This window comes from Molossus molossus, unplaced genomic scaffold (assembly GCF_014108415.1).
Source record: "Molossus molossus isolate mMolMol1 unplaced genomic scaffold, mMolMol1.p scaffold_m16_p_4, whole genome shotgun sequence".
In the NCBI taxonomy this organism is placed as follows: Eukaryota; Metazoa; Chordata; class Mammalia; order Chiroptera; family Molossidae; genus Molossus; species Molossus molossus.
In genome coordinates, this window is record NW_023425377.1 from 127,103,325 (window position 1) to 127,129,715 (window position 26,391).

Consider the following 26,391-nt stretch of genomic DNA (forward strand, 5'->3'; position numbering starts at 1 on the left):
CCCTGGCACCTGTCTTACATTCCCCTTCATCTCTACTCAACCCAAGGCTTCATGTCTTTGCAGTTAACTGTATAATGGACGCACCCTCTCAGACCTATGGGATGCTCCTTTACACAGCAGAAATGAAGCATGAATCTTGGCTATATTTTCAGGATGGTGTTCCCCCCAAACATCTATTGATTAGAAAGAGAAAGACAGCCATGTTACAGAGAAGGAGGCCAACAGACACCATCTAAACTAAGAGGAAAAGTTAACCCAAGAAAGGGGACCAGGTCTTTCTGTGACTGTGCTCAGAAGGGACAAAGCCTTACATCTCTGATATGTCTGCCCCAAACCTAACCCCAATCTAATCACAATGAAACATCAGACGAGTGTAAATGGAGGGACGTCCCACAAACCATCAATGGCATCAAAAACAAGATTAAGGGACTATCAGATTAAGAGAGGTTAACGAAAAATCACTCAATGCAATGTAAAATCCTTTGCCAGATGCAATCCGGAACCACTTTTTTTTTCTTTTGCAATAAGTGACATTAGTTGAACAACAGACAAAATTTGAATAAACTCATTCCATTAGATATCAGTGTTGTGTCAATACTAATTTCTTAATTTGTGTAGTTGCATTGTGGTTAAGAGAACTTTATTTTTTCCCTATCTTATCCATTACTGACAAACAAATGGAAACATTTTGTAAAAGACCTAGAATACTTTAAGATAATAACAGAAAATTAAAAATGTGTTTGTTTGCTAGAGTATGAAGGTTACTGACCTAATACTGTAAGAGAAAGATACACACAGTAACTCACCATTCTGAATGCTCTTGCAGCTAATCTCACAGTTAAAACCATTCATTGAACCTTTCAAACGTATGGTTTTAAATATGCATATTTTATGGAAAATGGCTAGATATGTATCTGTGTTCCTTGAATAACCGTTAAGTTTATTTGCCTCAACCAGAAAAGTCTCGTTGCTATTCGCACTGATTATTTATAGCTAAGTGGTCTAGGAAGAAACGAGAGTCCGTAAAACGCTGCTGGGTACGAAAACCAATCTGTTTTGCTCGTTTTAATTGGGTGTAAGCATCTCGGCTTGTAGATTTCAGAAACCTAGCTACAGCAGTGTTTCTCACAAACAAGTACAAAGATTATAGAAGCAATGGATCAACTAAATGCTTTAATAAACTTTTCCTACTGGATGTTTTATTTTCACAGGAAATGGGGTTTCCTATTTCCAGTAGGTCTGTGGCTGCAAAGGTAAATATGCATTTTTTTTTTTTTTAATCCTCACCCGAGGATATTTTTCCATTTTTTGTACAGATAGAGTGGGAGGGAGAGAGAGGAAGGGAGAGAGAGAGAGAAACATCGACGTGAAGGGACACATCGAGTGGCTGCCACCCGCACGACCAACCAGGGCCGGGGACAAACTGCAACCGAAGTACGTGCCCTTAGCGGGAACCGAACCCGGGTCTCTCCTGACCGCAGGCCGACGCACTAACCGCTGAGCCAAACTGGCCAGGGCTAAATACGCATTTTTTGTTTAATCCTCAGCCGAGGACAGTTTTCCATTTTCTGTTCAGATAGAGTGGGACGGAGAGAGAGGGGGAGAGAGAGAGAGAAACATCGATGTGAAAGGGACACATCGAGTGGCTGCCACCTGCTCGACCCACCCAGGGCCGGGGACAAACTGCAACCGAGGAACATGCCCTTAGCGGGAACCGAACCCGGGACTCTCCGGTCCGCAGGCCGACGCTCCAACCGCTGAGCCAAACCGGCCAGGGCTACATATGCATTTTTAAATCACCAAGATGCCACTTGTATTCCGTGGAACACACCTGCCGTGTTGTCTAACAGGGTGGTGACTAAACTCACACAGCTTTCCTTGTCAGACGAGGATCAGTTCTTTCCGCTCACAGAAAGCCCCGGGTGATCCCGGGGGCTGTAAATACTCAGCCAGGCGTTTGGGCTGTTGGAAGGCCAGAGCCGAGGCGCCGCCCAGGTGAGCTCCCTCCTGCACTGTCTCCCAGGGCTGTTCCGCGGCGAAGGGCTGGGAACCAGGAGCGCAGCGGCCACCTGCAGGGGACAGCGCAGGGCCTTCCTGACCAGGGGCAGACGGCTTTGCCGGCAGCTCTCACAGGGCTGGGGGTTCCCCGGCATAGCTCCCCAGCTGAACCCCAAACGCCCTGTGCAGGCGCCCGCTGGCCGCTCCGGGCGCCCTGTGGGACGCAGTGGCGAGGAGCCCCGTGCGCCTGGAGCACGCCGCCCGCTGCGCAGGGCGCAGTAAGCCTCCTGCCTCCCACCCGGCAGCCTCTGTCCTGCCAGCATCGGGGAGACCGTGGCAGGCAGCTCCTCAGCGCCCAAGCAGGTGACATCTCAGACCCATCTCAGCTCTTGGTACACGCGACACTTCACTCCTAACATTTAACGGTGACCCGCCTCCAAGGCGAAATCAAATCAAACTCTTCTTCTGTTCATGTTCCTCCAGATTCTCTCCCTTTCCACCAGCTACCCCAAACACCACCCCCCCAAATCCACGCACATCTACACACTGCATGATTCTATTTGTTACCAACAGGCGACGTTGTATGTGCAATGTTCTACTACGGATACGTTTTTGTGCCCTAGGGTTCTTCCGGAACAATTCTATTCTTTCTTTTTGTTGTTGTTGTTAAAAGTATTACAGATGTCCCCTTTATTCCCCATGGACCCCCTTCTTCCTGCTCCCACCCCCTCCTGCCCTCCCCAGCCCAGTGTCGGTGCCGAATGGCTGTGCAAACACCTGTATCAGTTCTTTGGTTTATCTCTTCCCTCCTTCCCACCCCCATCCCTCTGGGGGTGTCAGTCTGTTCCCTGCTTCCGAGACTCTGGATTTATTTTGGTCGACAGCTTATTTTGTTCATTATGTTCCACAAATAAGTGAGATCATGTTCTCTTCTTTTTGAATCATTTAACAGAAAATGTCTGGGGTGTGCATACTTTAAGCTGTGCTTTATATCATATGTGATTGAGGTTCACGAGTCTAAAGCATCTCCCACTGAGAACTCATACTGGAGATTCCTGTTGTAGTCACACCCTCAGAGGCACGTCCTCCGTCGTCCGTGTTCCGGAACGTGCCCAAAAGTACCCTAGTTGGAAAACTGAAATCATAAACTCAGACCCTGCGAAAACAAAGTCTTGCTTATTAGATACACCTACACGTGGTCACTTTGGGAAGCCGGTGGAGAGTCAGAGAAGGGGCTGGCATACTTTGAATGCAATATTTAAAAAAAAATACACACACACATATTTTCTCTTTTGTATAAAATAAACCACAAGAGACAAGAAGACAGAAAGGAAGACAACCCAGGTCCTGACCTCACTTGGGTTACAGATGTTGGACGAGGGTAGGAATTTCGGAGGAGGTTTGAAATGAATGTGCACCGGTGGATTTTGAAGGTAGATCCTATCAGATTTATGGACTAGATGGTGACTGTGGACGAAAGTCGAAAGTTAAATATTTTGGCTTGAGAAACTGAGCGCCGTTATGTCTAAAACACGTGGGAAGAGCAGCTGAGGTGAGAGAGAATAAATGGGTCGATTTTTGACATACCATTGATGTTCATAACATCCGAACCCTGTTGGTGAGAGGACAGTTTGTCTAAGACGACAGGCACAGGCAGAGGTGAGGCAATGCACCTTGAACAGGACGTACTCTAAATGGATCGAGCGACATCGCTGACCCGAGGATCTGAGCACATCGAGCCTGGACGCCCGCGTGTTCCCTCATCCCGACTCTCCTGCCAGCAGGGGCCGCAGAAGCACCCATCACAATGGGCCATTGGGTGCGTTTCATTCTCTTATGCATAAAAGGTATCAAATAATGTCCACAGATACCTAGCTTCCGTTCTGAGATCAAACCTAAGGAGAAATAAATAACGGATGATGTTTTTGTTTTCCTTAGAAGTACACCTTTCCATTTGGTTCACTGTTTTGTCACTCTGGATTGGCTGTGTGTGTGTGTGTGTGTGTGTTTCTCCCCTAAGGCCCAACCTCCGTGTAGTACATTCCTCTTTCCGCAGTATTTCTCTGGCCACCTTCTCGTTCCATTGTCACCAGACGCACATGCCTTTGTCACCTGGTCTCGTAGAAAGTGCAGTGTGTGGTGATTTCATGTTTCCTGTCTCTCCTCCCTCATCTGTTCTAAGGTCAGCCTGCAATTTAAATTCCTAAAGCATAAGTCTAATGAAAACCCTCATCTGAAGTGAAACTACAACACACAAATCTCAAAAGGTGCCCGCGTGCCCTCGACGATTAAACACGTTTCTCCCACCCTCAGGACTGACGCCCCCCCCCTCCCCCGGACCTCGCCACACACCCCTTCTGCTCCCGGTGCCTTTTCTGGCTTCGGAAGGCTCTGTGAGCGCCCATATTATCTCACTTGCAATAACTGAATCGGTAATGGCTAACACTTTTTTTTTTTTTTTTTTTGAGAGCTCCCTATGTACCAGGCAAGGTCTAATAATTGCCCATGAAGATTATGAAGCAGAATTAGGAAAACTATCCTAATATTGATGTCCTGCACCTGCTCAGGGCAGCACCTGGAGCGCCAGCGCTCATGTACATTGACGCTTGGGGCCTGATTCTGTTTATTTGCGCAGGTCAGGGTCCCTGCACGTGCTGCCCGGTCTGATGGTTGGCATGGCCAGGAGAGGCTGTCTGCCCATCTTCAAATCCCACGTCCGAGTGTGTGCTGACTTCATTAGACTACACAGCTGTGCAAATAAATCTCACTCGTGAGATACAACCTCCGGTGGAAATGTTTACACCAATGCTAATAATTGGCAGTAATTCTGTTAATTAAACACGGCTTCATAAAGCAAAAGAGTGTGTCAATGTCACATAAATATCTTGATTTCATTTTGACAGTGACTTGCTCTTTAAACTATAACTTTTCCAAAAGCATTTATTTATAGTGTAAGAGATATGAATAAATCTTCCACTTAATCACAATCATTGTGAAAATATGGGCACACCACTAACCAAGTCCATAGTGTACTGAACTGTTATTACAATAATGAGCAAACAAATTCAGCTCTGTGGAGTGGATTACCCACAGCACCAGCATTTGACCAACCTCTGACCCCGTTGCTGAGAATCATGGTGGAGCCGAGGCACGGAGGCATCAGGGGCCAGGTGGGGTCTGCGGCAGCACCTTCCATGGAGAGGAACAGGAGTTTGACACCGAGGTGCTGTTCGAAGGTGATTTGAGCCACCGGCTACCCTCAGGTTCCAGAAAAAGGCAGGAGTTGATTATAGAATGTGAACAGCTCACTCTTTGCAGAGTGAAAAAGACTTTGTCAGGAAGGGGGCATAATAAAATTGTATTCGGGCTAAAATTAAAACCATGTTTATGTTCCTAGACAAGGCCTTGCTCATTGTTTTTGAGACGCTGTCACTTAGATAATACAGAACAAGGACGGAATAGGGTGCATCAACCATGTCAACCGATGCCGCCATCCTCGCAGCAGAAGCCGTGGTGCACCCTCCAGCCCGGCCCGGCACAGACGCAGGAGCCTTACCGCACCGGCTCCATCGCTGGGAGACGCCCAAGCTAGCCACGCCGGGGAGTCAGGACACGTCCTCTTCCCCTCGAAACTGCAAAGAGAGTGACCTGCTGAGTCCCCTGAGGACGTACGGCGACACGACAGCTAACTGCATGATGAAAGGTACAACAGAAACCATAGAATAACCAGATGGAGTCTATTGTGAGATGTCTAGCTATACTTTGCATTCCTGAAAAATCTTTCTTTATATTTTTAAATAAACGTACCCATGAATACTACTGATTACCATGTCCAATTACATACCAAAAGATAGATTTGAGAGTCTACACACATTTTGACATGTTTCCATTTGGGTGGTACACAATGGACTCTATAGTATACACCCTTTCGTCATGAATTTTACATATATTCTCCTCAGTGAGTTGTCACCTACATTGCCGTCTCTCGGCCTGCCGGAATCAGTGTGACACAGTGAAACTACAAGCACATGCTGCTTGGAGTGAGGGGGAGCTTCGCAAGGGAGCAAATGCTCCAGATCTCTGAACGCAGATTGGTACCCCCAGGTCACAAGTGGATTTAGGTAAATCATTTCCTTGAGATGGCATCACTGCATACACCCTAGCTTTGTCTCTTGCTTTTTACGGGAAGAGACCTTGAAGCCAAAGATAACAAACCCTTATTCACATGCAATGAAGCACCCAATACACCTGGGCGGGCCAGGTTCCCCCCCACTAGGATTCCGAGAATGCATTAACACAAGGTTGAGAGTGCTTAACACAAGGTTATAAAACGTCCATCTTCCAACCCCCCCCCCCCCGACCCCACATCTCCCTCCTTTTGGTTTCCTTGAAATTGTGGGATCACACAGCTGCAGTGGTCAGGAGCGTCATCACTCGTTCTTCAGTCTTCTGCATAGAGGACACCATTCGCCAGAGTCCTCAGAGAACCGTATAGAGTCCCCGGCTGAAGTGGGTGCATAAAGTCTGAGGTGGCCACAGGCAGGGTGTTGCAAGTGAGTTTGTGGACAGCTTTCGGGGTAGACTGCAGGGCCCGCAAGAACTGTAAGAGGGCGAGCGGGAGCAGAGTGGCCCAGTTTTACTGGTTTTTAAAGTAAATTTGGTTAAGGTTTCCCTTAAGTCCCTGTCTTCCTGCCCTAATCTTTCTTTGTCTTGCATAGACCCTCCTAGTGCTCTCCCTGACATCAACGTGAGGGCTTGCTCAGTCCACCTGCTGTCTGCACACCGCCCGGTTTTCCTTCTCCTCCTCCCTACTCAGATCCACACACTCCTGCTTCTCTCTGCCTTCCCCCTTCCCTGTGACTTTACCTGCCTCCCAGGAGTTCAGTAAGCTTGGTGCGACCTAAGTCGGTGGTCTGGTGCAGTTGGTCGACTGAAGTCCGACCTAGAGCCTCTGGGACCATCAGCCTCCCCTCAAGCAGTGTCCACCATCCACTGATTCTGGTCTGCAGCAGATTTTCATGCCCCATCGGAGAGGCTGGATTAGAGCTGTGAGCTCAGGCCGTTGGGCTGAAGTTCCCCTACCCAATGACTGAGACCAAATGACAAGTCCAGAGTTATTGCTGCTGCCCCAGCATACCTGATTCAGGCAGGCTGGCAGGATTGATGGCCAAAGTCTCGTAGAACTTGATGTGGGGCTGGCCTGGAGTGGCAGTGGCCAGCAACTGAACAGTCACTGGAGGAGATCACGTTCGAGTAGGGCATACGGGCACTCCGGCATGGCCAGAAACAAATGAGTCCCAGGATTTCTCCCAAGCTCCATCGTCCTCTTCGAAGTCCCAACTGGCTGAATTAGCTGAGTCTGCTGCACCAGTGTCTACCGGGAAACAAACTCGTTTGTCCCCTACTATCTTGTTATTCTTGGCTCCTGTGGGCTAAGTTGGAAGGAGCCTGGGACCTGTCATTATTCTAAGTTGAAAACTTTACTTTGTTCCTGCACCTGACTTTGCCCTTGTCTTTTCTATCCCTAACCGGGACCTAGGCCTGCCATCCTGACCCTTCCTAGGGTGGACCTATTCTGTGCGCCCTGTTTCCCTTAAGGCTGCTACTACCACCTTTGCTTTGGAGGCCTGGAAAGAGCACCCAACAAAAGGGGAAATTTGCTAAACTATGCAGCCACCAGACAAGGACCTGAAGAGCCATATCAAGTTTTTGTAGCTCAATTGCTACAGACAGTTAACAGATTAATTAGTGATTCAAGGGCCGTCCCTGCTGGTGGGCTGCTCTGTGCGTCCTGCATGGTGCTGCACTTTGGGACTGGGGTTGGTGTGGGGAGCCCCTCATCTTGGGAAACGGGGGCGCTGGGCGGGTGGACACACAGGCACTCACCTGGTGGCCACAGGGCTCCCTGGGGAGGGTGGTCAGGCCACGAAAGGGGCGTGTTCCTTCGGTGCCAATCCGGGTGGCTCGTCTGTCCGCCGCCCCAGGCTTGGCAGCTGCTAGTTTCCAACAGGCTTCTCTGAACTTTGGGGGGTTGAATATAGGGATCCCAGGCACGGGTGTGAAGTGCTCTTTGAGAGTTAAAAAACACTCTGCCCCATGTAAACATGTGTGCTAGGACGTCGCTCCCCTTTCCTGTGTCGTTTTGTAATCCTGGGGTCACAGGAAGTTTTCCCATTCTTTTGTCCATGGTGGGATCCAAATACTGTTGGGGGAGGGCTTCCTTGGACACTTTTCATCGTGTTCTCCTGTTAGGCCTATTGGCCCAATGGGCCGAATTAGCGAAGGTGGTAGTAGCAGCCTTAAGGGAAACAGGGCGCACGGAATAGGACCACCCTAGGAAGGGTCAGGATGGCAGGCCTAGGTCCCGGTTAGGGATAGAAAAGACAAGGGCAAGGTCAGGTGGAGGAACAAAGTAAAGTTTTCAACTTAGAATAATGACAGGTCCCAGGCTCCTTCCAACTGAGCCCACAAGAGCCAAGAATAACAAGACAGTAGGGGACAAACTAGTTAGTTTCCCAGTCGATACTGGTGCAGCAGACTCAGTCCTGACCGGGCCAATGGGCCCTAACCTACTCCTGGACTTCAAAGAGGATGGAGCTTGGGAGAAATACTGGGACTCAGGTGTATGTTTGCAGTGATGCCATCTCAAGGAAGTGATTTACCTAAATCCACTGGTGACCTGGGGGTACCAATCTGCAAATAAATGGGACTGCGTCCAGAGATCTGGAGCATTTACTCCCTTGCAAAGCTCCCCCTCACTCCAAGCAGCGTGTGCTTGTAATTTCATTGCCTTGCACTGATCCCGGCAGGCCGAGAGACGGCAATACATTTTAAAATATATGAGCGAACACCAGAAGGAACCTGATCTCATTGGAGTTTTCAAGTTCTCATTTCCTTTTCTATCTTAGCTCTCTGTTCACAGTCTTGCTAAAATCGTCCTTGTCTTGTGTCCTCCTTTTATTCAGGATTGAATGACTCAAGGGTCATGTCGTTGGCTTTCTGGTGTTTAAAGGAGACTCTCCGACTTGTATCTGAAACCTGGTTTCCGTCCTGTGTCCACTTCTTTCTGACCCCCCGTCCTTCCTTCCAGCCCTGGACACTCCTTCCACGTGTGCCTGGGTCACACAGGTCTCTTCCATCTCCCTCCCCTGCTCTTCCTGGTTTGTACCCCGGAAAGGGTGTCCTTACCCCCAGGCCCCGCGAGGGCAAAGTGAGCGCTGGAGCGAGACCAGAGCCTCCATCGGGAGCCAACACGAAGGACACGCAGGACCAATGTGACCAGAAGCATCCTTCCCGGGCAGGTCGGCTCCGGGACTTTCCGGATACTTCTCATAGAAGGGAGCAGAGCTGACATGATGATGTTTAAGGTGCACCAGGGAGGAGCCTGGCAGGGGGTGGCCCTGAGGGGACCTCAGGAAAGATATACGCCTGGTACGAAGTTAGGAATGTCTCTGTGGTGAGCTGGGCTTTCTGAAAAGAAATACAATCTCCTTTGCCTTGTCTATGAAATACTCTGATTACCAATCTAAATGGCTCAGTGAACAGTTGTGTGATCTGGACAGTCTCCCGTACCAGCTCCCCCTGCACCGGCTGGAGGGGCCACGGAGAGAGAAGCAGCGTCCCCTTCCACGCACCGGCCTTCATGTGGAGATACAAAGTGACAGTCTCAGACCCTTCTCGGGCCTGCACCCAGTGGTTTCCTGTGGTTTAGTCCTCTTCCCTGAATAAGTCTCTCCACAGTGACTGCATTGGTCTTACCTGCCCAGGATAAAATTGTGCAGCCACAACACTGCAGACCGGAAAATGCATCTATCACACACACACACACACACACACACACACAGAGCCTGGGCTTAATCATTTCAATTCATAGTGCTCTCGAGACAGCTCTGCCTTGGCCAATTTGGCTCAGCAGTTAGAGCGTCGGCCCGCAGTCCAGAGAGATCCGGGTTTGGTTCCGCTAAGGGCACGTACCTCGGTTGCGGTTCATCCCCGGCCCCAGTTGGGGTTGTGTGGGTGGTGACCAGTCTATGTGTCTCTCTCACATTGACCTTTGTCTCTCTTCCTCCCTCTCTCCCTCCTGCCCTATCTGAAGATAAATGCAAAAATGTCCTTGGGTGAGGATTAAAAAAAAAGACAGCTCTTGTTCCATTGAAAGTTGACAAGTCTCATCCGCTGTTAGCTTTCAATCACTGTCATTGTTTAGGTTCCGATCAAAGATACTGAGAAATGCGGCCACTCAGTAGTTAGTAAACGTGGCAAATTGCCCTGAAATATGTTATTTGACTGTGTAGTGGATGCCGGAAGGAACGTAACACGGGTCTGTCTCCGAAGGCGGGGACACACGGAGCGTGCGGACAGGAGCCCTGGTCCAGGGGCATCTCCTAGGAAGACACAGCGAGGCGAGGCTGGAGACCATGGTGCAGACCGCTTGCTGAGAGAATCGTTGTGAGTGTTTTCACCATGAAAACAGAAGTCACCGGGCTGGGTGATGTGAGCTCATGAGCCTGAGTGTGTCAGACATCTCACATTGTACGTGTCACAACGTGGTGATGTACACGTCACACATACACTTGTCATTGTCCCTCAGTGAAGCTGGAAATGCAAACTACGTGCAAATGCCCTGTGACAGCGGGGTCTGGGCCTCGTCACCCCACAGCCATTGTGCCAGTTCGGGCTTGTACACGCGGGAACCACTCGGCTCTGTGGGGTCTGATCCCGGGATGTGGGGGCACGTGGGATGTTGAGGAGAGGACAAAGGTCAGAGGTGAGGCCACGGGGGTCAGAGGCCACGGCTGCCTTTGGGGTGGGGACAACGTGGGAGTCTGTGCTCACACGTGTTTAATCTTCCACCTTGCTGAAGACTGAAACAATGTTTGCCCATCTGCACAGTGGAGGCATCGAACTCGTCCACGGCCCCTGAAACGCTGCGGTATTTTCTGCTAAATGAATGGCGTTAGCTCTTAGAATGATAACATTCGGCCTCGTTCCGGAAGGCATAGAGCTGTTTGTAACTAAACTGGCAGTTCAGAATTATTTCGCTTTAATGTAGCTATTTGTCAAAACTCTCCGCCGTAATAGAGCAGAGTCCCTGAGCTCAGAGTGCACCCTGATTAGTGCCCACAGGAAATAACACGTCAGCAGCTGGACGGAGGGCAGTGTCCCGGGAGCATGATGGATGAGGTGCCTTCCCCAGCCTGCACAAAGCTGGGGGCTGGAGGACACTTCCCTGCACCCCGGCGTGTGTCTCCTCCACAAACCCGAGTCCTCCCCCGTGGGGTACAGCCCTTAAAAACAAAGCAGCGCTGACTTGGTCAAAAGTATGTCTTGCAAGTGTACGCTGATTAATGCTTAGATCAACTGTATACAATTATTTGATTCATGATTCGCCAAAGATGAACAGAAAAGGAAGCATATATTAATGTCTCCTTAAAATATATTTCCAGAGAGAGCAAGTCCAATGCTCTGAAGTCGCCTGACATCTAGAAGCGATCTACAGAACCCACGGCCCGAATCCCTCCTTCCCACAGACGACACCGTGGACATAAAGTCAGCCCTCGGCCGCTCCCTACTGATGTAAACAAGAATAAGAAAGAGAATGTGAGGAGCAGGAACCACGGCCTCACACATGGGTTGGTCAGGATTTCAGACGCTGCCCACGTTGGTCCAGAGCAGAGGCGTATAGTCAGGTCCCTGGATGGAGGGCCGGCAGGGCGGCCGGGAAGCTGGACGTGCAGGACACTGCAGGACTTCTGCGTGAGCAGGAAAAGGGATTTGGGGGGCTCCCAGCTTCTTCTCTGACCTGTAAAGAGCTTAGAAGTCATCACTCCTGACCTCACAACCAAATAATAAAAAGGGGTGAAGCAAACAAAAAACTACCGACTTTTCTCCGATTTATCAGAGTTGAGGTCACAGGGCGGACCCGCCACTGGAAAATGCAGACAGGCGAACGCAGGGCCCCGGGAAGAGCCTGGTCTGGGGGGGAGCCGAGGGGCCAGGGGCGGAGGAAACCCTGCAGACTGCCCTGAGGGTCGCCGGGCCCGCGTGGACGGTGTGGGACCGAGGATTCTGGGGCTCACGCACGGGGAGGTTAGCTTCCAGAGTCGCAGGAGGTGCGCCTGAGCGAGACGGGAGGAAACCCTGGTGTCTCAGGTCGAAGGAGCAGGAAGAAAGCCATCGGGGAGAACGTGCCCCGAACAGCCTCCGGATGAAAGGCCTGCACCAGGGGACATGGCACGAGGGCTCGTCTGGCCCGGGACAAGGACAGGAGGGGACTCCCGCTCCCTCAACTGCCCAGAATCCCAGGAGACTCTCTGCGGGTCTCTGCGAAGTGACTGTACATTGTACATGGACAGGAACAGAGCCAGACGACCGGCCCCTCCGTCCCGACTTCCCGGCAGGACAGTGACCTCCGAGTGCAGCCTTGACAATGGATGGGGCGGCTGACGACGGCACAGAACAGAGGGTCCAGAACAGCCCCCCACAAACACAACAGTCAACTGACCGATGGAGAGGACGGGCCATTCCAGGAAGGACAGTCCTTCCGAGGCACCGGGCTGGAGAACCGGGCGTGGTGTTTTTCTGACTCACGGCTTACACCTTTTACTGAAAATGAAACTCTATGTAAAATGTAACATCATAAAGTTTCTAGAAGATCCAGGTACTGTTGGGGGATGAGCTTCTACGTAAGCGCCTGAGGCGTGCCCCGCGGAAGCCGGAACAGAAAAACTCGGCTCCGTTAAAACTAAACACCTGCTTTGCTGAACACGGCACCAGAGAATCACAAGACAAGACACAGACTGGGAGGAAATATTTGCAAAAGACACATCCGATAAAGACTGTTAACCAAAATAGACAATGAACTTAAAAAACCCAACAATAAAAAAAAAAATCCAATAAAAAAGGGGCAAACAATCTGAATGGAAATTTTGCCAGAGAAGATATACAGATAACAAATAAACTTATTTGAAGATGCTTAATGTGATATGCCCTTAGGAAATGGAAAATTAAAACAGTAATGTGATACCACGTACAGATGCTGGACTCCTGACATCCCAAATCCTGACAAATCCTACTGGGGTGCTGAGCAAGGGGACTGGCGCCCCCTGCTGGTGGGAAGTCAGTGCGGCACAGCCTCCATGGAAGGCGGTTCTCAGTTTCTGACAAAGGCCTCCTCTTACCACCAACCCAGGGATCACAGGCCCAGGAATTACCACTTCGGTGGAAACCATCTCATACAAATCCCTGCACATGGATGTTTATAGCAGATTTATATACAATGGCCCCAAACTGGAAGCAACCAAATGCCCTTCAGTAGGCGAACAAACTGCTGGAGATCTATGCAACGGAATATTATTCAGTAGTAAACAATGCTCTCGGCCTCAAAAGACATGGAGGACTATTCAATGAATTGCTACCTGAAGGAAGCCCATCTGAACCGGCTACGTCCTGCACGGTTCCAATAGCTTTTGTTCTGGAAGAGGCAGAACTATGGCAACAGGAGACAGATCGGTGGCCCCAGGGCTGTGGGGGAGGGGAGAGGTGAATGGGAAGCCAGGGGATGTTCTAGGTGGTAAAACTGGTCTGTGTGAGGTCATCGTGGTGGGTACCTGGCATTTAGCGAATGTCAAGCCCGCAGAGCTGTGCAACACCAGGAGTGAATCTGAAGGCAAACTTTGAGATTTGGTTAATAATTGACCACTGTTGGCTCATTAACAGTGACAGTGCATCATACTAATCGAAGTGAATAACAGGGGACCCCAGTGTGCATGTGGGAGGGCGGGTATGAGCTCCCTCCACCACCAGATCTACCCAAGCATCCCATAATCTGAAACTGTTCTAGCCTTGACCGGTTTGCTCAGCGGTCAGCAAGAGGGCCGCAGACCAGAGAGACCTTGTTCGGTTCCCGCTAAGGGCACGTACCTCGGTTGCAGTTGGTCCCTGGCCCGGTTGGGGTCGTGTGGGTGGCAGCCCGTTGATGTCTCTCTCTCACATTGATGTTTCTCTCTCTCTCTTCCTCCTTTCCTCTCTCCCTCCTGCTCTATCTGAAGATAAATGCAAAAATGTCCTCGGGTGAGGATAAAAAATTAATAAATAAATACATCTGTACTAAAATGAAAACCTGTTAACTAAACATACACACTCCTCCGCCTTTCCCTCGTATTTCTACCTGGTCCTCGGTGCCCAGGGGCCTGCCCCGCCCCACTGAGCTGTTCATTGCCTCCCAAGTTTTACCTTTTCCGAATGACATATATTTGGGGAAGATAATGTTTTTGATAAGTAACTGTGGACACGATTCATGTATAAGAACCCGAGAAAATCCCCAGAATTACAAACCCGGAGTACAGTCGCTGGAAGCCGGAACTTAGTTCCAGTCACAGAAAACGATGACCACCAAGGGGCGGGGCGCACCGCTCCTTCTCCGCAGACCTCCCACCAGGCGGGCCTGTCTTTCCCACAGAAGCGGGGCGCAGGCTGGATGAACTGGAACAGAGAGCGGCCGGAGTACGAATCACTGGAGAGGGAGCAGAACAGGGGGACGCACTGTATGTACCCACAAACTGGTGCAGCTGACATCGTCATCCTCACCGACTGTAAACTGCGATTCAGTTCCACTGCTAAGAATGAAATTCTCTTTTGGAGAAGGAGTTGTGGGTTGAATTGTGTTGCCCCCCAAACTCCGAGGCTGAAGTCCTGACATCAGTACCCGACCTGGGAGCTCCTTGGATGACGGTGTCTCTGCAGAAGTCATCAAGCTACGTGAGGTCATCAGGGTGGGCCTGATATGACATGGCTGGTGGGCGTCCTTACCAATGGGAATCATCGAGAAAGACACACACCCAGGGAGGAAGGTTGTGGCCACCAGTCAGAGGTGAGGCGGTGTCAGTGTGGAACAGTGTGGGGCACCCCAGCTGGTGGTGGACCCCGAGGATGAGTGGCCTGGGACACGCTGGCCCTCAGCTCCTACAGGAAACCAACCCCGAAAAACCTTGGTCTTGAACTTCCAGCCTCCACAACTGAAGACACTAAACCCGGTGTTTAAGTCACAGTCTGTGGTACGCTGTCTAACAGTCCTAGCAAACAAAAAGGGGGCGACCATGCACACAACTAAAATGCAGTGTCCTGCTCACCAGAGAAGACGCCAAGTGCTCATCTGTCCATGATGATACGTGATGAGGTTTTTTTTTATTTCATCTTTGGACATGTCTTTTCACAAAGATGGGAACTGTCAATACTGATACATGAGCACGTGATTTTTTTATCCTCACCCGAGGACATTTTTCCATTTTTTGTTCAGATAAAGTGGGAGGGAGAGAGAGAGAGAGAGAAACATCGATGTGAAAGGGACACATCGAGTGGCTGCCACCCGCACAACCAACCAGGGCCGGGGACAAACTGCAACCGAGGTCCGTGCCTTTAGCGGGAACCGGACCCTGGTCTCTCTGGACCGCAGGCCGACGCTCTAACCGCTGAGCCACACCGGCCAGGGCGAGCACATGATTTTAACAGCATGTGTTCAAGGCTCTGAGGGCATCTGCTATATTCTCGGACTTCCTCTTGGCTTGTCCTTAGGGCTCAGGCTTTTCCCTCTGGTTGAGGCTGCGAACTCTTCAACTGAACAGTTATGTTGCCTGAAAGATGGTCATTTCCTTTGCACTCGCAACCAGCGCCGAAAAAGCTGTGAGTGCAGTCACTGGAGCTCAGAACACAACCATCTGTTGCAAGTTTGGGGATGAGGGGTGGTGGTCTCGTTTTCATTCTAACCGCTGACGGCCCGGCAAGCATATAAAAGCCGCTGGACGTCACCGGTGACTCAGACCTTGCTCTCCACCTCCGAGACGTCACAGTGGCCTGCGTCGGCACATCGGCGCTTCCTGGCTTGTCATGTTTGGTTGAGTACACTCAAAGCACATGATCAAACCTGCAGCAAAGGGGCTTTTCAAAGACATCCAGGGCTTGATAGGAGTGGGTGAGGGCAGTTCTCATTCACAGAAGCGTCAGCTGCAGCCCTGAGCCCAAAGTGTTACAGTGCTAACGACATGCCCCCTCTGCCCCCCTACTTATTGAACACGTCACTGAGAGCAACCCCTTGCCAACAGCCAACTGTCACTGAGAGCAACCCCCTGCCAATGGCCAACTGGAAAACGGGGTTCTCAGTCCTGCAGCCACAAGGATCTAAATTCTGCCAACAACCGGAGTGACTTTGATGGCAGGCTGAGCTCCAGTGAGAATGCAGCCCAGTGGGGGCTGAGCAGAGAACCCAACTAGGCCGTGACCAGAACTCTGACCTTCAGAAGTCGTGAGGTCATCAGGGGTGTGGGTTCAGCAATTACGTTTGTGATACTTTGTTACACGGTAACAAAAATTAATACGTGCTCTCTCCAAGGAAAGCTTTGTATCCCGGTGGTAACTACTTTCAGTAGATCTCCGTTCATCTTCTTGTATCTTCTTGTAAATAACTGTAAATAACACAGGTTTTAGGCATTTTATATGAGTTTCCTAAAGTATTTTCTACACCCTCCTTTCATGAGGTTATCTTATTTTAAAATTTGTATTATTTTGCTCTTTTTAGTAACCAATAAGTCATATATTCTAATCTTTTGAGCAAAAAAAACTTGGACGTATATGTTGAGTATTGTTAGTAGGATGCTATCTAAAGTTATTTGATCTTTGCACTGATTGTTAACATTATTTTATAACTTGTATATAAATCTGCATCTGTAAATTGTTTAAAATGACTGTGAGACTGAAGGATTATTATGTTAAAAAGTTAAAACCTTGATTGGCAAGTTTCTGCTCTAATACGGCAGGCATTAACTAAACATTTGACCTAAGTGCTAAGGTATATTAGTCATTTTACCCTTACTAACATTTCCATAGACTACTCTGCTGTCCTTCCTTTGTATGCTTTGAAAAAAATTCCTAGCATATAGTAATATGTCAACATGTCAATTACACATCGGAACAGAAAATAAAACTATCAGTATTTTATCCAGTCGTTCTTTTAAAATGTAAGTACGGCTCCGTGTAAACCCTGTTGCATGCCACACAGCTCTCATTAGGGCTACAGGTCCCTCACTGGCTAGGATCGATGCTGGTTGAGACGACCACACATGTCCAGCTGCAACGTGACACTTCATTAGCAAGAAAGGCTGATCTCTGCATTGAGTTGCCATCTAAATATATATTTTTCTTTTTTTTTTTTTTTAATCCTCACCCGAGGACATTTTTCCATTTTTTGTTCAGATAGAGCGGGAGGGAGAGAGATGAAGAGAGAGAGGGAGAAACATCGATGTGAAGGGACGCATCGAGCGGCTGCCACCCGCACAACCAACCAGGGCCGGGGACAAACTGCAACCGAGGAAACCGAACCCGGGTCTCTCTGTACCGCAGGCCGACGCTCCAACCGCTGAGCCAAACCGGCCAGGGCTAAATATATATTTTTAAGCCAGTAACATGGAGGCCTGAATGGCCAGCTATTTAAAGGGACACAAGAATCTGGCTCAGTGGTTGAGTGTCGACCCAGCACCAAGTCAATGGTTTGATTCCCCGTCAGGCACATGTCCAGGTTGTGGGCCTGATCCCCAGTGGGGGGCGTGCAGGAGGCGGCCAATTCATGTTCTCTCTCATCGATGTTTCTATCTCTCTCTCTCTCTCAAATCAATAAAGAAAAAACAAACATAAAAATAAAAATAAAGGGATGCAAGATTGAGAAAGTCTGAGAAGCATGGGAATAAAATAAAAACAGCTAAAGAATAGGCAGCATTTGGACAGCTCTGCAGAAACTGAATATATAGATTGGGAAATAAACTGAATTTTCTTCTTGCGCTCTAGTGATTTCAAAGGGGAAATTCTACTTTGAACACTTTCATATGACCACATTGCCTGAGGATAAACTTACTGTCCATTAAATTCACAGTGTAAGCTTTATATATCAGCAAACATATATCAGGAATCAGGTAGGAGATATTAAAACCTTAGGCTAAAGAAAATATCCCTTACCTTGCCTATCACTATACCTTTGAAGAACTGCATTGATTGCACCTGGATACTGAAGGTTTCATGTGGTCTGCAGTATCCAGGGGCCACAGTGGTCCCCCAGTGAATGCACCGCCCCCAGAACCACAGCTGGAGTTGGGCACCATCTGGTTAAGCCCACATTCATTCACGGTTCCCTGTGACAGAGCACTTGGGTTACCCTGAGGCCTCAGGGATGATGGAGGGTCAGGAGGGGGTGGGGGTGATCACCACCCAGATGTCTCCATGCTGCAAGGGAGCCTGAATTCTGCCTGGAACTCTGGTGGTGTTTGCTTTCCTGACTGTGCATGGGGCCATTTCAGGGAACACACTTGCCATTTGGACCATAAGGAGGATTTACCTGCCTGTCAGGGACCCAGCAGGAGAGTTCTGCCAGCTGCTAAGAGCACTGGCCGCTGGGGAGTGAAGGAAAGAAGCCGGGGTCCCCGGCAGCCTTGCTGGCCTCGCAGAGCAGGGCCTGGGCCGTGGCTCCATTGGGTGCCCGGTCTTTCCTGAGGTCCCCTCAGACCCGTTGGGGTCCCTCGGGGCCTGGGGAGCTCAGGGCGTTCCTCTGAGTCTTCCTGGGAATTTAAAATATCTAATAAATTATTATCACAAGAAGAATAAAAACAGAAATGTGGCACGTTTAAATCCATCCTCAGTCTTCTGAGTCAATTCCTAACTTTGATGTTCTAATAGGGGGGCAAACAGCTTAAAGATCACTGAGTACAAATCTTTATTAACTAGGGTCTATCATGTCATTCCTTCGATCTTCCAACTATTTGATTTGGGTATTTTGTCACTAAAAGCTCCATATTAAGAATTGCCTGCCCTGGCCAGTTTGGCTCAGCGGTTAGAGTGTCAGCCTGCGGTCCAGAGAGACCCGGGTTCGGTTCCCGCTAAGGGCACGTACCTCAATTGCAGTTTGTCCCCGGCCCTGGTTGGTCATGCGGGTGGCAGCCGCTCGATGTGTCCCTTTCATGTTGATGTTTTTCTCTCTCTCTCTCTTCCTCTCTCTCCCTCCCACTCTATCTGAACAAAAAATGGAAAAATGTCCTCGGGTGAGGATTAAAAAAAAGAATTGCCTGAGTGTTTTGTAAAACTATGAGTCATTTCTGGACTGAATAAGCCTAGATATAAACACAAAGTTGTCAAATTATGACAAGATGATCTTTTGAAATAACAGGAAATCAACTAAAGAAAAAGAAGTGTTCTCTAGGCCCAGCCAATGTGGCTCAGTGGTTGAGCATCATCCCATGGACTGAGAGGTCCCAGTTCGATTCCCGGTCAGGGCACATGCCCAGGTTGTGGGCTCGATCCCCAGTAGGGGGCGTGCAGGAGGCAGCCGATCGATGTTTCTCACATCAATGTTTTTCTCTCTCCCTCCCTTCCCCCCTCTCTAAAAAAAATCAATTAAAAAAAATGTACTCTTTAGTATAAATCAATGTTTTATACTTTTTTAAGTCTTGGAAAAGTCAACCCATTACTTTTTGTGTAACTCAAAGCTCTTCTTTTCTGCAAAGATACAAAATATCACATTTTTCCTTGAGCTGGGGAAAAAGATCACATTTTTCCGAGACCATCTATGCCATGCATGACCTTGGCATTTCAATCACACCGCCCCTGCAGTGACCAAAGCCTGAAGCTCCCGCCCGTGTCTGGCTGGCAAGTGTCCCCAACCCCATTCCCACTCACATGTCATGGTTTCACATTTCGGTCCTCGTCCTTTGCCATCTCTTTGGGTAACAGCAACCGTCTGAAATGTGTATTTTCTCACGTCTACTTTATTCTTCCCCAGTTCAGTGGTTGCCACCTCAGGACTAGCCCTAATGAGGCACTTGATTGGCAACACCACATCCTGAATCTCTTTTTAAGCCCTGATTTTCCTTGTCTGGTCATTTTTAAGAAAACTCAGAAATAATCTGTCAAAAATATGCAGGTAACAAGTCGGTTTCAGTGATCGCAAGTGGGGAGCCGGTATGAACTGTCAGGAAAGACTTGAGCGTTCATTTAATTTTGACGTTCTTTTAAAATCTATGACTTTTTAAAAAACATCTTGTCAAGTGAGAAAATGCTTATAACTTTTTTATCAGTTATTTTTATTTAGAGGGATTTCTTTGCAGCAACATTAATAGAGACTTAATTTAACTGATAGTTGTATGATATCTAAATACACCCATTTTTGCCCAGTGGTGTGGCTCAGTGGTTGAGCGTCGACCCATGTATCAAGAGGTTGCTGGTTAGATTCCTGGTCAGGGCACACGCCCAGGTTGTGGGCCAAATTCCCAGTGAGGGGCGTGCAGGAGGCGGCCAGTCGATGTTCTCTCTCATCGATGTTTTTATCTCTCTCCCCCTCTCCCTTCCTCTCTCTCTAAAATCAATAAAGAAATAAAAATTTAAAAAATACACACATTTCTGTATTCACATATTCTACCAGGTGTCTGAGGACTGTTGGGTATCTGATAAATCTTGTTATAATGAATAAATATGCAGACATACATCAAGGAGAAATTAAATTGGACACAATGTTGTCTTCATTCAGAAACGCGTCAATGCATTAGAACAGTTCCATCACCAAAGCTCACTACTATTTTGTGATTCTTGGGCTACTGATTCAAATCGAGTCGGGAAACGTGCGTCAGTGTAGCACTCCTGACACCTACACGTGGAGTTGTGCTGGAACACAGCACAGTACCAGCTCCCGTACGGTCTCTGGCTCATCACCGTGGCGGAAATGAGGGCAAATGTCCGCGGAAGCCGCATGTGCTGCTTGGCCAGTCACAGAAAAGTGTCCTGAGGCCTGGACAGAAAGGACGAAACCTTTGATCAGGGATTCTGTAATCCTGCAACTTTCTTATTATATAAGCAAAACACTGGCATAAATGCTGATACACTCTCGACCACTTTCCCATGTGATTCTCACCGACAATAACAAAAAGAGTTTGATCTGATATCCACTCGTGTGTAGAATATCCTTTCTACAATGTTTAAGCCATAACGGGATACTCCTGGCCACCTTCTCGTCAACAGGTAGAAAGGGTCGTGGACCCGCATTTCTGATTTTCACGTTGGACAATGTTTTTTAGTCCTGGGTTCATGTGGAATTTTAGAAAGACAATGTTTTCTTTTTAACCAGCCTCTTAGCCATCACTTCATTTTTATTGGAAGACCTGTGTGAGCCGTAATAAATCTGGGTTTGCGTTCAGAATTTTTATCTCAGATTAAAATGTGTCTAGTGCTTTGTACCTGCCAATATAACAGTTCTCTCTGTGAGCATCTTAAAATTAAACTAAGTTTTGATCTCTAACTAGGTATCATTATGATGAAGTGTTTTAATTAAAAAGATAGAAAAGTGAAGCTTGTTTTCTAAGCTACCAGACTTGGTACTACCCCAAAGAGTGTTCACTTAAAATTCCTTAATTTGTATACAAATTATAACAATAAAGTAAATTTAATCATCATGAAGAATCTGTGGAAGAAGGGAGAGCTGACAGAGATACTTGACTCAAAACTCAGACTAATTCTAGTAAAATGGACATCTCTTTTGGTTTCAGATTGTTCCTAATTAGACATTTTTATTTTTACCGAGAGAGAGAATTTTCAGGTATATTAAAAGCTAGTCAATATATGCAGTTACATATAAGTTAAGTTAAATGTTAACATCTTTTATGCTTTTAAGTTCACTTTCAGCTGGGAATGTTAGCTACTTACCCTGCATTGAAAAAAAAGAGTAAGTTTTATATCTTCCCTTTTACGTATAAAGTGCAAATCTATATTCATTATACAGGTCTACAACGTATCTATGGTCTCGGAAATGAACACTTTTTAAAAAGACGGTTGAGGGGGACGGGAAGCAGAGAACCCCGTGTTCTGCGGAAAAGCAAACCGATATGCAGCAGCGGTGAGGTGATTTCTGACCGCCTGGGGGAGGGGCTTCGTGAGCCAACACCTCTCCTGGTTTAGGGCGCAGCTTTGGGGTACAGTGGAGAGGTGTAAGGACTTCCTCATGAGTCAGTGTAAGCACAGTCCAATGTCTAATTATATTCATCTTGACATGTAGTCAGACCCTGGGCTGTGTTTTCAGTGATCATGCTGAAAACCATCCTCGCCCTGCCTATGAGGAACGGGCGTGTTCTCGAGCCTTCTGACAGGCATCAGGTCTTTGTGGGTTTTCTGGGGTCAGTCGCCATCCCTGAGCCTGTCGCTTTCTCTCGAGGCCTCCAGGCCTCGAACTCCGTCCCGCACTTCAGTGTGTCTGAATCTTATCCGTTTCCTATCACGTACGTGTCAGCCGCCCTGTGCGCCAGGGTGCCCTGCGTTGGCGGGACAGACCGTTTCCAGGCCGCAGAGCTCTTGATGTATTTACATGTTCTACAAGTATAAGCTAGAAGCCAGTAACAGAAAAATAAGAGATTTAGAAGTTAAATAATATCTCTAAAAATTACTTGCTGAAACAGTAAAACGTATTTAAGAAGAAGAACAAAGTTGAAAAATTCACAGTAGTGTGGGGAAGGGGGCAGGAGTGGGGTGGAGAGCCCAATGGGACACCTGTGATGCTTCAACAATAAGGATGCATTTACAAAGGTCACGTTAGCTGTGAAGGGAGGTGACCTGGGTTAGGACAGTGGAAGGGCACCCAAATCAGGGGATTAGCGTGGACTACGGTTAAAGGCCCAGTGAAGGGAGTCAAGCCCTTTCTGAAAAAGCACAAAACCATTCAATAGAAAAAGGGTACGTCTCTCCAAAATGGTAGTCCATAACTGAATATCTGCATGACAAGAAACTTTCACCTGAAATCACATCTCTAAATGTTCACCTGAAATAGCCTGCGGACACAGCCGCGAAATGGGAAAGTACAAAGGTGCCGGGAAAATGGGGAGACCCCGGAGGCTGTGGGTTGTGCACAGAGCTGATCCGAGGAAATACTGCGGCACACGAAATGCAACAAGATCAAAACGGCAGAATCCGCGTCCTCAGGACTTCGGTGCGAAGGGGTCTGGGAATAAAGCCAGTAGGACGTGGTTCCGTTTAGATCGAGTGGAACCAGGCACAGCTACACCTGTGGCGTGCAGCCCCCGTGAGACCAAACGAGGTCTGTGGGTGAGAACAGTCTTACCCCCGTTTCTTTATACGGCACAGAGGTGCAGACAATGCAAGACAAACACAGGCCCCGTGGAGAGGCGAGATCAGGAAATACAGTGTCTGAGTGCTTCTTGGTGGAGGAGGAGTTTCAGAAAGGGCTGAGAAACACTGATTTACAGGGTCACACGTTTTGAGTGGTTCAAGGTATTCATTAGATTAACCCTGTGTTGGGCTGTTGGCATGCTGGAGAATAAGAACTCAGTGGTGTAACAGGGTTGAAAATGATAGCAACACAGTTAAACTCAAGAAGGAGGAGCCGAGACATCGTCAGGCAAACAGGACAGACAGACAGGGCGGTAGCAGAGACACGCTGTTCCGGTTCCCAAACGTATCCCAGGGAGTGGCACCGGGAGGAACAGTTAGAGCCCTGGCCCGTTTGGCTCAGCAGTTGGAGCATTGGCCTGCAGACCAAAGAGTCTTGGGTTCGATTCCAGCCAAGGGCACCTACCTCGGTTGTGGTCCATCCTCGGTCCGGCTGTGTGGGTGGCAGCCAGGCGATGTGTCTCTCTCACATTGATGTTTCTCTCTCTCTCTCTCCCTCCCTCCCACTTTGTCTGAAGATAAGTGTAAAAATATCCTTGGGTGAGGATTTAAAAAGAAAGAAAGAAAGTAATGCTTAGAAATCAAAGGATTAGGACGTGTGACCACATGGCTAGATTTTATGACTTCTAAGGTCCAGCAACTCCAATAAGACAGATTTCAAAATTTAGTGTGATAAAAATGGTCAAGACATGGAAGGTGTCTTCTGACTCCCCTCAGTGCTTATTTGAGTTTCCAGATAAAGCAAAAAGTTTCCATGTTATGGAGTCTCGGAGGGGACAAGCCGTTGTTGGCCAACGAAGAATTTTTTATAGAAATAGATGGCATCAACGATGCCCGTTTTTCTGTTCGCTAACCTCGTGTTAGTTATTTAAAGAACTTTTTAGTTAATAAAGAATATAAGAAAAATATTTAGAGTAATATAGAAATATATATTTACATATAAAGTACATATTTATATGTAAATATACATTTAACTATTAAATGTGTTTCCTAGTAAATAAAAATTAAGCAAGTTTTAATGCAAAATACTTGCAACAAAGAATGATTTAATTCATAACAGCATCAATTCTTTTTATCCTTCAAACAAAGTGCTAGCGTTTGCCTTGGAACTCATCAAATTGATAATGTATCTAGTGAAATATAATTTAACCTTTCAGTAAAAGATCCTTTCCTGGATTTAGAATGTTAATGAGACAGCTAAAATGAATTAATTGCAAGTGAAAGAAATACCTATACTTTAGTGTAAAATATTCTAATTAGATAATTATGCCAAATATTATATATAAATTAAAATTGTTATTTCAATTACTACCTAAAGTTATTATCTTAATATATGACATGATTACAATAAAAATTTAGTAGTCACTATATCTCTCTGGAGATACTAACAGCATATTAAAAATCACAACCAATACCATTAGTGCTTCAAATATAACAATCAGAATATAATAAGGTATTAAAATAGAGTCTTTTTATGTGCTCTCGGAAGAGGTGTCTATTCAGGTCCTTTTCCCCATTTTTAATTGGATTGTTTGTCTTCCTGGTGTTAAGGTGTATAAGTTCTTTATATATTTTGGAAATGAACTCCTTATCAGATGCATCATTGGCAAATATGTTCTCTGATATGTTTTCTTTTCATTTTGATGGTGGTTTCTTTTGCTGTGCAGAAGCTTTTTAGTTCGATATAGTCTGATTTATTTACTTTTCCCTTTATTTCCTTTGCCCTAGGAGACATATTGGCAAAAATTTTGCTATCAGAGATGTCTGAAATTTTGCTGCCTATGTTTTCTTCTAAAATTTTTATGGTTTCCCAGCTTACGTTTAAGTCTTTTATGTATTTTAAGTTTATTTTGTATATGGTATAAGTTGGTGATCTGGTTTCTTTCTTTCTTTGTTTTTTGTTTTTTGTTGTTGTTGTTGTTGTTGTTTGTTTTTTGTTTTTTGCATGTACCTGTCCAATTTTCCCAACATCATTTATTGAAGAGACTATCTTTACTCCATTGTATGCTCTTGCCTCCTTTGTCAAATATTAATTGACCATATAGGCGTGGGTTAATTTCTGGGCTCTCTATTATAATAGCCCAAGATCCAGATACAGCCCACGTGTCCATCAGTAGAGAGTGAATAAAAAAGCTGTGGTACATATACACAATGGAATACTATGCAGCCATAAAAAAATAAGGAACTCTTCACCTTTTGCAAGCATGGATGGACCTGGAGATAATTATGTTCAGTGAAATAAGCTAGTCAGAGAAAGACAAATACCATATAATTTCACTTATATGTGGAATCTAATGAACAAAATAGAAACAGAGGCATGAATACATGGAACAGATTGACCGCAGTCTGAGGGGAGGGAGATTGGGACTAATGGAAGAAGGTGAAGAGATTAGCCTAGGAACAAATATGCATAACCCACAGACACAGACAACAGAGTGGTGATGGCCAGAGAGAAGGGGGGGCTGGGGGGAGGTGGCAAAGGGGAGAAAGTGGAGGCATCGCTAATAATGTCAACAATAAAAAATGAGAATTTCAGAGAAAAACAAATTACAAGTGTCTTATTCCTATTTTTAAGTGTCTTATTTTTACATGTGAGTTATACTTTGTCTACATAATGCTACAAAAATAATTTTAATAAATTAATGAATTTCACATTTTTAAGCCTAAACATAAAATACAATACAATAAAATAGAGCTCGTTTTAGAATAATTAATTAGTTTCTATGGTTCTTAATACTCCATTATTTCAAAATATATTTCTTTTACAACGGATGGCATGTGTTTTCACGTGTGAGGATTGCACACAGGTATTAGGGCAGCCCAATGTCATCTATTATTTAATTCCTTTTAAAGTACATGGTTACAACAGGCCCTGGCCGGTTTGGCTCAGCAGCTGGAGCGGTGGCTGCGGACCAGAGAGTCCCGGGTTCAGTTCCCACTAGGGGCACGTACCAAAAATGAATGAATGAATGAATGAATGAATGAAATGAAATGCCTGGTTACAACACACCCCCTGTCGTTTCTTTCAGATGCACATAAGCAATGCAGCCTCGGAAGCTCTTGCGCAGAGCAAACCGCACCGGGCATCAAACAGGAATTTTCTTTGCTCTATATCGACCTGAGATCATTCTGTGTAAAACTGAATCCAGGAACTCACGGTGTGAGTTCAAAACATGTTTCTCTCGTTAAAAA